Source organism: Ictidomys tridecemlineatus, chromosome 14 (assembly GCF_052094955.1).
Source record: "Ictidomys tridecemlineatus isolate mIctTri1 chromosome 14, mIctTri1.hap1, whole genome shotgun sequence".
NCBI lineage: Eukaryota > Metazoa > Chordata > Mammalia > Rodentia > Sciuridae > Ictidomys > Ictidomys tridecemlineatus.
The window spans coordinates 50,148,901-50,161,372 of record NC_135490.1 but is presented as its reverse complement, the minus strand read 5'-3'; the positions used below and the strand labels follow the sequence as shown (position 1 = coordinate 50,161,372).

At 45.9% G+C, this 12,472-nt stretch overlaps 1 long non-coding RNA gene across 1 annotated transcript; it reads left to right on the top strand.

The window, feature by feature from the left end:
• The first annotated feature begins 597 nt into the window (after window positions 1–597).
• Window positions 598–4,577, top strand: LOC144370382 (uncharacterized). The gene is made up of 3 exons (XR_013430364.1): window positions 598–753; window positions 2,171–2,261; window positions 3,028–4,577. It is a non-coding gene; the product is annotated as an uncharacterized LOC144370382 (long non-coding RNA).
• The last annotated feature ends 7,895 nt before the right edge of the window (window positions 4,578–12,472 follow it).

Below are 12,472 nucleotides of genomic sequence, written 5' to 3'. Positions count from 1 at the left end.
CAAAGAACATGTATGAATTATGTGCTTATCTAGAGAGGAAAACTATGGCTAGTGGTAAAGAAAGCATTGCTTGAACATTTTACTTTTTACCTTGTTCTGTCAGTAGCATGTAGTTCTAGGAAGGCAGTGTCCATGGATTTTTGGTAAAGTTCTCTTTTCAGAGTTTTCTTACATGTTTCAAAACTTATTAAATTTCTAAAATTGTTGTCAAGAGCACTTCTTTACTACACTTGTTTCACCCTAAGTAAAGCAGTCACTGTTTAAAACTTCTGGCTTTCAGAGGTACAGATCTGACTTCTGACTATAATATAATCCAATTTTTAAAAATATTTCTTTCTTTTATTTGTACACAGTGCCTTTATTTTTAATCTATTTACTTTTATGTAGTGCTGAGGATCGAACCCAGGGCTTCACACGTGCCAGGTAAGCACTCTAATCTTAAAAATCACATGTGAATTCCCTTTCCTTCAACAATTAATTTTTGCACCAACACATTCTTTCTTCTTTGGGATAGGAATTGTCCATTCTGTGTTGCCCAACATGACCTTTCTGTGTTGGAGAGGAGTTGAGATGGAGGAACCTCAATAGCTGTTCACGACTTTGCCTATGTCTAATTTTAAGAAGCATAAACAACAATAAAAAAAAGAAAACACAATCCCTTTTCTTCTTTTCAGCCTCTGGATTAATCAACAAAAAGTGGAAGTACTAAAAAGATGGAAAAATGCTTCTTTACTTGGTGATGAATAACTTCAGGTAAGTATGTCAATTAAAGAACTGAGATTGTAACTTACCATTCCAGTCTCAAAAAAAGGTTACATTTTAGATACATAGGAGTTAAAGATAAGAGCATATACTCTGCCTTTATTATGGGAATATAAATTTTTTCTAACTGAAGCAATAAACAAAATCACTGTAGTAAAGATGATTTTATAATAAACTGCAATGAAAATGTATTTAAAGTAGGCTATTTACATGATATGATAATTAGCTATGAGCCATGTATCTACTGATGGGCTCTATTAATATCAAAGGCCTAAGTGAGGATTTGAGCCCCTTAATTCTGATCTCTGGATGTTTTCGTTTAGGTATATTTATGGAAACTTTATTTATTTATCTATTTATTTATTTATTTTTGATACCAAGGATTGAACCCAGCAGTGCTTAACCTCTGAGTCAGCCCTTTTTTATTGTTTTATTTTGAGACAGGGTTTCATTGAGTTGCTTAGGGCTTCACTAAGTTGCTGAAGCTGGATTTGAACTCCTGATTGTCCTGTTTCAGCCTCCCAAGCCACTGGGATTAATTACAAGCACGTGCCATTGTGCCTGGCCCAACATTTTTTAATCAGCCCAATTTTACTGCCTTTAAACATGTGCTACATTGTTCTACTTGAAATCAGTCTTAGTTCTTTGACAGTCAGTCACTATGAATGAAGCCTTAGTAGAATTGAGGGGTGGAATAATAAAAATGATTACCTTAAAATGGCTACATTATATTTTCAGGAAATTATTCCAGGCATCCCCATAATTCAATATATTTATTGACTTTTCTTTCTTTGGTTGCCATTGGTAATGTTTATAACCTGTTATACAGACCTTATAATACTTGAATTCATCCTCTTTTGTAAAAATAAGACAATAACTATTTGAGGGATTATATCACTATGTGTTCTTCTATGTTTGAAAACATTAGGCTCTAAAAATATCAAAAGCGTAAGTGAACATTTGAAATAGATAAGTAAATAAATGAATAAAGTTTCCATAAATATAACTAAATTTAAACACTCAGAGATCAGAGTTAAGGGGGTCCTTGGAAGTCTCTTTTGAGAGAGAGACTCCAGCTCTGGACCCTGAACTCTTTATCCCTTCCCTGAATTTCAGACTCTACAGAATCACAAAGACATAAGACCATGGAAAACATACTTGAACTCTCTAGGATAGGCTTTTCCACTGGCTAAATAGGGATAATTATTTGTGAGAATTTTAATACTTGCAAAACGCTTAGCATGATGCTTGGCACTCAATGAATGTTCAGCAACTATTATTGTCATTATTGAGTCTTTCATGTCTGAAAGACACTGGGTTGTGGTTTTAGTTCACCTCAATTTTATATGAATTTGAATGGTATATTTTTAAACAGTTGAAGTAATTAATGCTATTTTAAATTTTCCAGCTCCAAGAAACATTTCTATACCTTAGAAATTGAGGATGAAGTGGATAATGTCAGCAAAGAGACTTGGAGTTGCCTGGCATGCGTATGCTCTGTAAGTGGAGACCATTTTTATTCTTGGAATCGCCCTGTGATACTACCCATCCAGAGTTCATCACTATCTACATTTGTCAGTATTTTTCCAGTTTATTTTCTATATGAAATTAGGAGTGTACTATATATTTATTCCACCATTCCATTATCAGCTACCCACTAAAAAATATAAAAAGATGATAAAAGATTTGAGAGAGAAAATAGAGATAATAGCTCTAACTGGCAAAATGATATGTCCATGTCCATCTGTCTTACTCCATCTGTCGTAATCTCCTTTGCTTTAACTATTGTTGATGCTTGAGGCCAAATCTCACACTTGCCACTTCTTCCTCTTTCACTGCCACTAGGCTCCATTCCAAGCTACTACCATGTCTCACCTGGTCCACAGAAGTAGCCTACATTCTAATGTCTTGGTCTATTTATGCTGTTCTTCAATTAATTCTTCAAAGACACCCACAAAACGTATGCAATTTCACTCTCCTTAATTTCCTTTATTTCACTATTGACTTACTAAATGGAAGGGAGAGAGAAGAGAAAGGAGAGAGGAGAGAGGGAAAGAGAGAGAAAGGAGGAGGAGCAGGAGGAGGAAAAGGAGAAGGAAGAGGAAGAGGAGGAGGAAAGAGTTCTGCTTCTAAAAACATTTGGGTTCTTGCAATCAAATGCTTTCAACTTCAAGTTTTTTGTTATGTTGAAAAATCACATTTATTTTAGGGGGATTAAATAAATAATGTTTATTATAATCATCATAATCTTTTTTGTTCATACAGACACTGCACATCATCACTTGGCAAAGCCTTCCTGAAGGTTTGGGATGGAGACCCATCTTCAATATGTCAGCAAGGTCCTGAATGACAACCACCCCCTCTGGACTCTCCATCAGGGCAGGCTGTTGATGGGTCACTGGATATCCATGCTCTTTTCTTTTCAGTAGTGCTCCATAGGCCTGCACTTTCAGGTTAAACCCCAAACTTGACTTTTCCCACCCCACCCTATAGATCTCTCTCTCTCTCTCAGCCCAGAAGGTAAACACTGGGTACTGTGGGGAAGGGATGTCCCTAGATCAAAGGCTCATATCATCCTAAGCCTTTGACTTGTCTCCTTTCCTCTTTTCTCACCTGAGGTCAGCACTCCACATCTGGTTGTCCCAACATGGAACTGAGAACAATACGTCTTTTGAGTATCATGCAGCTCACATCAGTTCCCATCAGATACTCCTTCATGTCACCTCCTCTAGTGACATGTATTCATAATTCAAAACTACACTCAATCATGATAATAATATTATTCACATTTTTGGTTCTGGAGGTTTCTCCTAATTTAGATGTTACTAGATCTTATAAACTGATAATCATCTAACTAGTTCTCAATCTTGATTGCATCCTTTAGAGCTATTAAAACCTGGTACCTTTCCAGAGATTCTGAAATAGTTGGTCTGAGATGAGGAATTGTAAGACTCTCCCAAGTGATTCTAACTGTAGCTTATCATGATGTCTATTGATAAAGGAGAGGTTGATTATATAGAGAATGAAATCAGAGCGTCCAGTTCTAATTCAGAGGGGTGTTCCTGGAATTTACTCCAGATTTTCCTGCCCACATCCCCATTGACTGCTCTACAGCCACTGTGGACTTCCCACTGCTCCTCTAACTCCTCTCATGCTTCTCACTTCAACCCCTTTGCACATTGCATTCTCTTTAAGTCAGCCTCCCTCTCTTGCTCATATTAATGCATATGTAGTTCGTTCCCACTCGGCCTTGAAAACTCATTCCAACAATTATTTCCCAGAGAAAATTTTTGCTCAATTTTCCAAGCACCACATGTGTCTTGTTATAGCAGCAAGTTCAACCCTTTGTAAGGATTCACCATACTAGAAAGGCTGAACCAAGGGGTTTAGCCCCTACACTTTAATGCTAGACAGCCCATGTCTATGCTATGACTCAGCATTATCACTTTCCAGCTGTTGGACATGGACTAGTTACTTAATATTTTTGTGCCTCAGTTTTCACATCTGTATAGGGATAATAGCTGTATTTCCTTTGTAATGCTGTTAGGAGGATGATATGGACTAATGCATGGGGAATAGTGGTTACTACACAATAATTACTACTAAACATTCCTGCTTAATGTGACTTATATAATTCATGGTTTAATATTTGTTTCTTTTTAGAATGCAGGCTCCATGAAGGCATTCCTACATCTGCTTTTTTTTCTTTTCTCTGCTTTATTCTTGATGATATGCATACACTAGAAATACAATGAGAGATGCATTGAATAAAATGAATGCCTATATAATGCAAGTAAATAATTTAGGACATGTTATGTCTTTCTCATAGTATTATCTTGTAAACATTCTCACATCCTTAAATGTTCTCTAAACACATAACTTTTTTTTTAAAGAGAGAGTGAGAGAGGAGAGAGAGAGATAATTTTTAATATTTATTTCTTAGTTCTCGGCGGACACAACATTTTTGTTGGTATGTGGTGCTGAGGATCGAACCCGGGCCGCACGCATGCCAGACAAGCGTGCTACCGCCTGAGCCACATTCCCAGCCCACTAAACACATAACTTTTAAAGTATTATTAGTTGCAAATAAAAATGCTCCCAAAGAGAGCACTGTTTCTAAGTTTTAATGGAACTTCTAAAGTACAAAAATGTCATTTTTTTCTCCTAACATTTTTTTTTGAAGAACCAACATTTAGAATAAAATGAATGAACAAAAGTTTAATTGTAGAATAAGGCAGGCTATATAATTAAAAAACTGGGCAATTGGGTCCTGAATGAACACAAATTGATAGTACCATTGAGTATGTAGAAAATATTAAATAATAATAACACCAATATAAAGTTTAGTATACCTTATATATTTCATAAACTAATAAACCATTAAGCATCTACCTGAGGGTTACTGCGCCTTAACTTTTAATTTAAATTGATTTTCTGTTTAATTTATGAATGTTCAAAAATATTATGAAATGTAAAGGAGAAAGGCAACCTCATAAATCAATGTGTTCTGGATTGCCAGTTTAATTTCCATATTGATTTAGTGCCCAGGCTGGTGATATCTACTAAAAGGCATTAAACATAGTCATCCCAGGATAAAAGGTCAGATGGATAAGAGAAAAGTCATAACTAAAGAGTCATGCTCTGATTATTCCCCATGGTGGAGAAATAATTATAGTGATAAACTAGACTTTTTATTTTAGTTTGTATCTCATTAATATGGGGATACTTGTATTGTTCAATCTCTTGCCTTTATTATAGGGGATGTTATGGGAAAGTGAATAGTGAATTTGGCCTCCTGACAAAGTGGAACACCTATGGATTTCAAAATTTTTTGTGCAATGCAACATATTATAACTTTTAATTATAAAACAGAAACTTACTTTAGATCACACAGAGAGCCTGGGATGGAGAAGGGGATCACACAGAGAGCTTGGGCATGTAGAAGGGGATCACACAGGGAGCCTGGGGATGGAGAAGGGGATCGCACAGGGAGCCTGGGGATGGAGAAGGGGATCACACAGAGAGCCTGGGGATGGAGAAGGGGATCACAAAGTGAGCCTGGGGATGGAGAAGGGGATCACAAAGTGAGCCTGGGGATGGAGAAGGGGATCACACAGAGAGCCCAATGACGGAGAAGGGGATCACACAGAGAGCCTGGGGATGGAAAAGGGGGTCACAAAGAGAGAGCTTGGGCATGGAGGAGGGGATCACACAGAGAGGTTGGAAATGGAGAAGGGGATCGCAAAGAGAGCCTGGGGATGGAGAAGAGGATCACAGAGGGAGTTTGCGGATGGAGATAAAAATCACACAGAGAGCCCAGGGATGGAGAAGGGGATCACACAGAGAGCCCAGGGATGGAGAAGGGGATCACACAGAGAGCCTGGGGATGGAGAAGGGGATCACACAGAGAGCCTGGGGATGAAGAAGGGGATCACACAGAGAGCCTGGGGATGAAGAAGGGGATCACACAGAGAGCCTTGGGATGGAGACGGGGGTTACAAAGAGAGAGCATGAGCATAGAGGAGGGGATCACACAGAGAGCTGGGGATGGAGAAGGGGATCACACAGAGAGCCTGGGGATGGAGAAGGGGATCATACAGAGAGCCTGGGAATGGAGAAGGGGATCACATAGAGAGCTTCGCGATGGAGAAGTGGATCACATAGTGAGCTTGGGGATGATGAAGGGGATCACACAGAGAGCCTAGGCATGGAGCAGGGGGATCACACAGAGATATTGAGGATGGAGAAGGGGATCACACAAAGATTCTGGGGATGGAGAAGGGGATCACACAGAGAGCCTGGGGATGGAGAAGGGGATCACACAGGGAGTTTTTGGATGGAGATGGCGATCACACAGAGAGATTGAGGATGGAGAAGGGGATCACACAAAGATTCTGGGGATGGAAAAGGGGATCACACAGGGAGTTTGGGCATGGAGATGGGATAACACAGAGAACCTGGGGATGGAGTAGGGGATCACACCGAGGACCTGGGCATGTTTAAGGGGATCACACAAGGAGCCTGGGGATTGAGAAGGGAATCACACAAAGAGCCTGGGCAGGGAGACGCCATCACAGAGACTGGGCAGGGAGAAAGGGATCACACAGAGAACTTGGGAATGGAGAATGGGATCACACAAAAAGCCTGGGGATGTAGAAGGGGGTCATACAAAGAGCCTGGGCATGGAAAAGGGGATCACACAGAGAGCCTGTGCATGAAGAAGAAATTCACAAAGGGAGCCTGGGGATGGAGAAGGGGATCACACAGAGAGACTGTGGATGGAGAGGGGGATCACACAGAGAGCCTGGGGATCCAGAAGGGGATCACAGAGAGAGCCTGGGGATGGAGAAGGGGATCACACAGGGAGCCTGGGGATGCAGAAGAGGATCACACAGAGAGCCTGGGGATGGAGAAGCGGATCACAGAGACTGGGCAGGGAGAAAGGGATAACACAGAGAGCTTGGGGATGGAGAATGGGATCACACAGAAAGCCTGGGGATCGAGAAGGGGTCACACAGTGAGTCTGGGCATGGAGAAGGTAATCACAAAGGAAGGCTGGGGATGGAGTAGGGGATCACACAAGGAGCCTGGGGATGTAGAAGGAGATCACATAGAGAGCCTGGGGAAGGAGAAGGGGGATCACACAGAGAGCCTGGGGATGGAGAAGGGGATCACACAGGGAGTTTAGGGATGGAGATGAGAATCACACAGAGAGCCTGGGCATGGAGAAGGAAATCACAAAGGGAGCCTGGTAATGGAGAAGGGGATCACACAAGGAGCCTGGCTCTGGAGAAGTAGATCACAGAGACTGTGCAGAAAAAAGCAGATCACAGAGACTTGGCAGGGAGAAGGGGATCACACATATAGCCTGGGTCTGGAGAATTGGATCACACAGAGAGCCTTGGGATGGAGAAGGGGATCACACAGAGAGCCTGGGGATGAAGAAGGGGATCACACAGAGAGCCTGGGCATGGAAAAGGGGATCACACAGAGAGCCTGGGCATGGAGAAGGGGATCACACAGAGAGGCTGTGGATGGAGAAAGGGATCACACAGAGAGCCTGGGGATGGAGAAGGGGATCACAGAGAGAGCCTGGGGATGGAGAAGGGAATCACACAGAGATCCTGGGGATGCAGAAGAGGATCACACAGATAGCCTGGGCAGGGAGAAGAGGATCACAGAGACAGTGCAGGGAGAAAGGGATCACACAGAGAGCTTGGGGATGGAGAATGGGATCATACAGAATGCCTGGGGATGGAGAAGGGGTCACACAGAGAGCCTTACCATGGAGAAGCATATCACACAGTGAGCCTGGGCATGGAGAAGGAAATCACAAAGGGAGCCTAGGGATGGAGAAGGGGATCACACAAGGAGCCTGGGGATGGAGAAGGGGATCACATAGGGAGCCTGGGGATAAAAAAGGGGATCACACAGAGAGCCTGGGCATGGAGAAGGGGATCACACAGAGAGCCTAAGGATGGAGAACTGGATTACACAGAGAGCCTGTGGATGGAGAAGGGGATCACACAGAGAGCCTGGGAATGCAGAAGGGGATCACAGAGAGCCTGGGCATGGAGAAAAGGATCACACAGAGAGCCTAAGGATGGAGAACTGGATTACACAGAGAGCCTGAGGATGGAGAATGGGATCACACAGAGAGCCTGGGGATGGAGAAGGGGATCACACCGAGAGCTTGGGGATGGAGAAGGGGATCACACAGATAGCCTGGGTATGGAGAATTGGATCACACAGGGAGCCTGGGGATGGAGAAGTGGATCACACAGAGAGCCTGGGCATGGAGAAGGGGATCACACAGAGAGCCTGGGCAGGGAGAAGGCAATCACACAGAGAGCATTGGGATGGAGAAGGGGATCACACAGGGAGCCTGGGGATGGAGAAGGGGATCACACAGAGAGCCTGGGGATGGAGAAGGGGATCACAATGGGAGCCCAGGGATGGAGAAGGGGATCACACAGAGAGTCTGGGGATGGAGAAGCGGGATTACACAGAGAGCCTGGGGATGGAGATGGGGGATCACACAGAGAGCCTGGGGATGGAGAAGGGTATCACACAGGGAGTTTGGGGATAGAAAATGGGATCACACAGAATGCCTGGGGATGGAGAAGGGGTCACTCAGAGAGCCTTAGCATGGAGAAGCATATCACACAGTGAGCCTGGGCATGGAGAAGGAAATCACAAAGGGAGCCTGGGTATGAAGAAGGGGATCACACAAGGAGCCTGGGGATGGAGAAGGGGATCACACAGAGAGCCTAAGGATGGAGAACTGGATTACACAGAGAGCCTTTGGATGGAGAAGGGGATCACACAGAGAGCCTGGGAATGCAGAAGGGGATCACAGAGAGCCTGGGCATGGAGAAAAGGATCACACAGAGAGCCTAAGGATGGAGAACTGGATTACACAGAGAGCCTGAGGATGGAGAATGGGATCACATAGAGAGCCTGGGGATGGAGAAGGGGATCACACCGAGAGCTTGGGGATGGAGAAGGGGATCACACAGATAGCCTGGGTATGGAGAATTGGATCACACAGGGAGCCTGGGGATGGAGAAGTGGATCACACAGAGAGCCTGGGCATGGAGAAGGGGATCATACAGAGAGCCTGGGCAGGGAGAAGGCAATCACACAGAGAGCATTGGGATGGAGAAGGGGATCACACAGGGAGCCTGGGGATGGAGAAGGGGATCACACAGAGAGCCTGGGGATGGAGAAGGGGATCACAATGGGAGCCCAGGGATGGAGAAGGGGATCACACAGAGAGCCTGGGGATGGAGAAGCGGGATTACACAGAGAGCCTGGGAATGGAGATGGGGGATCACACAGAGAGCCTGGGGATGGAGAAGGGGATCACACAGGGAGTTTGGGGATGGAGATGAGAATCACACAGAGAGCCCTGGGATAAAGAAGGGGATCACACAGAGAGCCTGGGGATGGAGAAGGGGATCACACATGGAGTTTGGGGATGGAGATTAGGATCACACAGGGAGCCCAGGGATGGAGAAAGGGATCACACAGAGAGCCTGGGCATGGAGAAGGTGATCACACAGGGAGCCTGGGGATGGAGAAGGAGATCACACAGGGAGCCTGTGGATGGAGAAGGGGATCACACAGAGAGCCTGGGCATGGAGAAGGGGATCACATGGGGAGTTTAGGTATGGAGATGAGGATCACACAGAGTGCCTGGGCATGGAGAAAGGGATCACACAGAGAGCCTGGGGATGGAGAAGGGGATCACACAGAGAGCCTGGGGATGAAGAAGGGGATCACACAGAGAGCCTGGGAATGGAGAAGGTTATCACATAGAGAGCTTGTCGATGGAGAGGTGGATCACATAGTGAGCTTGGGGATGATGAAGGGGATCACACAGGGAGCCTGGGGATGGAGAAGGGGATCACACAGAGAGCCTGGTCATGGAGAAGGGGATCACACAGAGAGCCTGGGGATGGAGAAGGGGATCACACAGAGAGCCTGGGGATGGAGAAGGGGATCACACAGAGAGCCTGGGCATGGAGAAGGGGATCACACAGGGAGCCTGGGGATGGAGATGGGGATCACACAGAGAGCCTGGGCATGGAGAAGGGGGATCAGACCTAGAGCCTGGGGATGGAGAAGGGGATCATACAGAGAGCCTGGGCATGTAGAATGGGATCACACAGAGAGATTGAGGATGGAGAAGGGGATCACACAAAGATTCTGGGGATAGAGAAGGGGATCACACAGATAGCCTGGGCATGGAGAATTGGATCACACAGGGAGCCTGGACATGGAAAAGGGGATCACACAGAGAGCCTTGGGATGGAGAAGGGGATCACACAGGGAGCCTGGGGATGGAGAAGGGTATCACACAGAGAGCCTGGGGATGGAGAAAGGGGATCACACAGAGAGCCTGGGTATGGAGAAGGGGATCACACAGGGAGTTTGGGGATGTTGATGAGGATCACACAGAGAGCCCTGGGATGGAGAAGGGGATCACACAGCGAGCCTGGGGATTGAGAAGGGGATCACACAGAGAGCCTGGGGATGGATAAGAGGGATCACACAGAGACCCTGGGCATGGAGAAGGTGATCACACATAGAGCCTGGGCATGGAGAAAGGGATCACACAAAGCCTTGGGATGGAGACGGGGGTCACACATAGAGCCTGGGCATGGAGAAAGGGATCACACAAAGCCTTGGGATGGAGACAGGGGTCACAAAGAGAGTGCTTGAGCATGGAGGAGGGGATCACACAGAGAGCTTGGGGATGGAGAAGGGGATCACACAGAAAGCCTGGGAATAGAGAAGGGGATCACACAGAGAGCCTGGGGATGGAGAAGGGGGATCACACAGAGAGCCTGGGGATGGAGAAGTAGATCCCACAGAGATCCTGGGCATCAGGAAGGAAATCAGAAAGGGAGCCTGGGGATGGAGAAGGCGATTACACAGAGAGCCTGGGGATGGAGAAGGGGATCACACAGGGAGCCTGGGGATGGAGAAGGGGATCACACAGGGAGACCAGGGATGGAGAAGGGGATCACACAGAGAGAATGGGGATGGAGAAGTGTATCACACAGAGAGCCCCTGATGGAGAAGGGGATCACCCAGAGAGCCTCAGTAGGGAGAAATTGATCACAGAGACTGGGCAGAAAGAAGCTGATCACAGATTCTGGGGATGGAGAAGAGAATCACACAGAGAGCCTGGGGATGGAGAAGGGGATCACACAGAGAGCCAGGGGATGGAGAAGAGGGATCACACAGGGAGTTTTGGGATGGAGAAGGGCATCACACAGAGAGCCTGGGAATGGAGAAGGGGATGACATAGAGAGCTTTGAGATGGAGAATTGGATCACATAGTGAGCCTGGGGATGATGAAGGGGATCACACAGAGAGCTTGGGGATGGAGAAGGGGATCACACAAAAGCCTGGGCAGGGAGACGCGGATCACAGAGACTGGGCAGGGAGAAGTGGATCACAGAGACATGGCAGGAAGAAGGGGATCATACAGAGAGCTTGGGGATGGAGAAGGGGATCACACAAAGAGCCTGGGCATATAGAACGGGATCACACAAGGAGCCTGGGGATGCAGAAGGGGATCACACAGATAGCCTGGGCAGGGAGAAGCGGATTATAGAGACTGGGCAGGGAGAATTGGATCACAGAGACTGGGCATGGAGAAGGGGATCACACAGAGAGCTTGGGGATGGAGAAAGGGATCACACAGAGAGCCTGGGGATGAAGAAGGGGATCACACAGAGAGCCTTGGGATGGAGAAGGGCGTCACAAAGAGAGAGCTTGTGCATGGAGAAGAGGGTCATGTAGAGACCTTTGGATGGAGAAGGGGATCAGATATACGAGTTGGGCATGTGTGTAGGGTTCATGGGACTGTGGGGCGCTGCAGACCTGTTCTCTTGATGCTGCAGAGAAGATAGCAGCAGGGTCCACACCCAGCCCTGCACTCAGCTTTCACTGTAGCAGGCTGAACTGGAAGAAGCCTCAAGGCGCTGCATCTCGCTGTGAATATTGTCTGCTTCCTATTGTTTTACTCACTCACATTTATTTGATGCTATGTTTCATGGTCTTTACTTTTTTTACTTTACCTTGATAGCCACATGGCATTTCTAACTTTTCAACCCAATCTTAGCAATCTACTTTTTATGGCAGATTCATGTTAGGGTATTTGATCCACCTTCTTTCATCCTTGCTGACCCTCTCT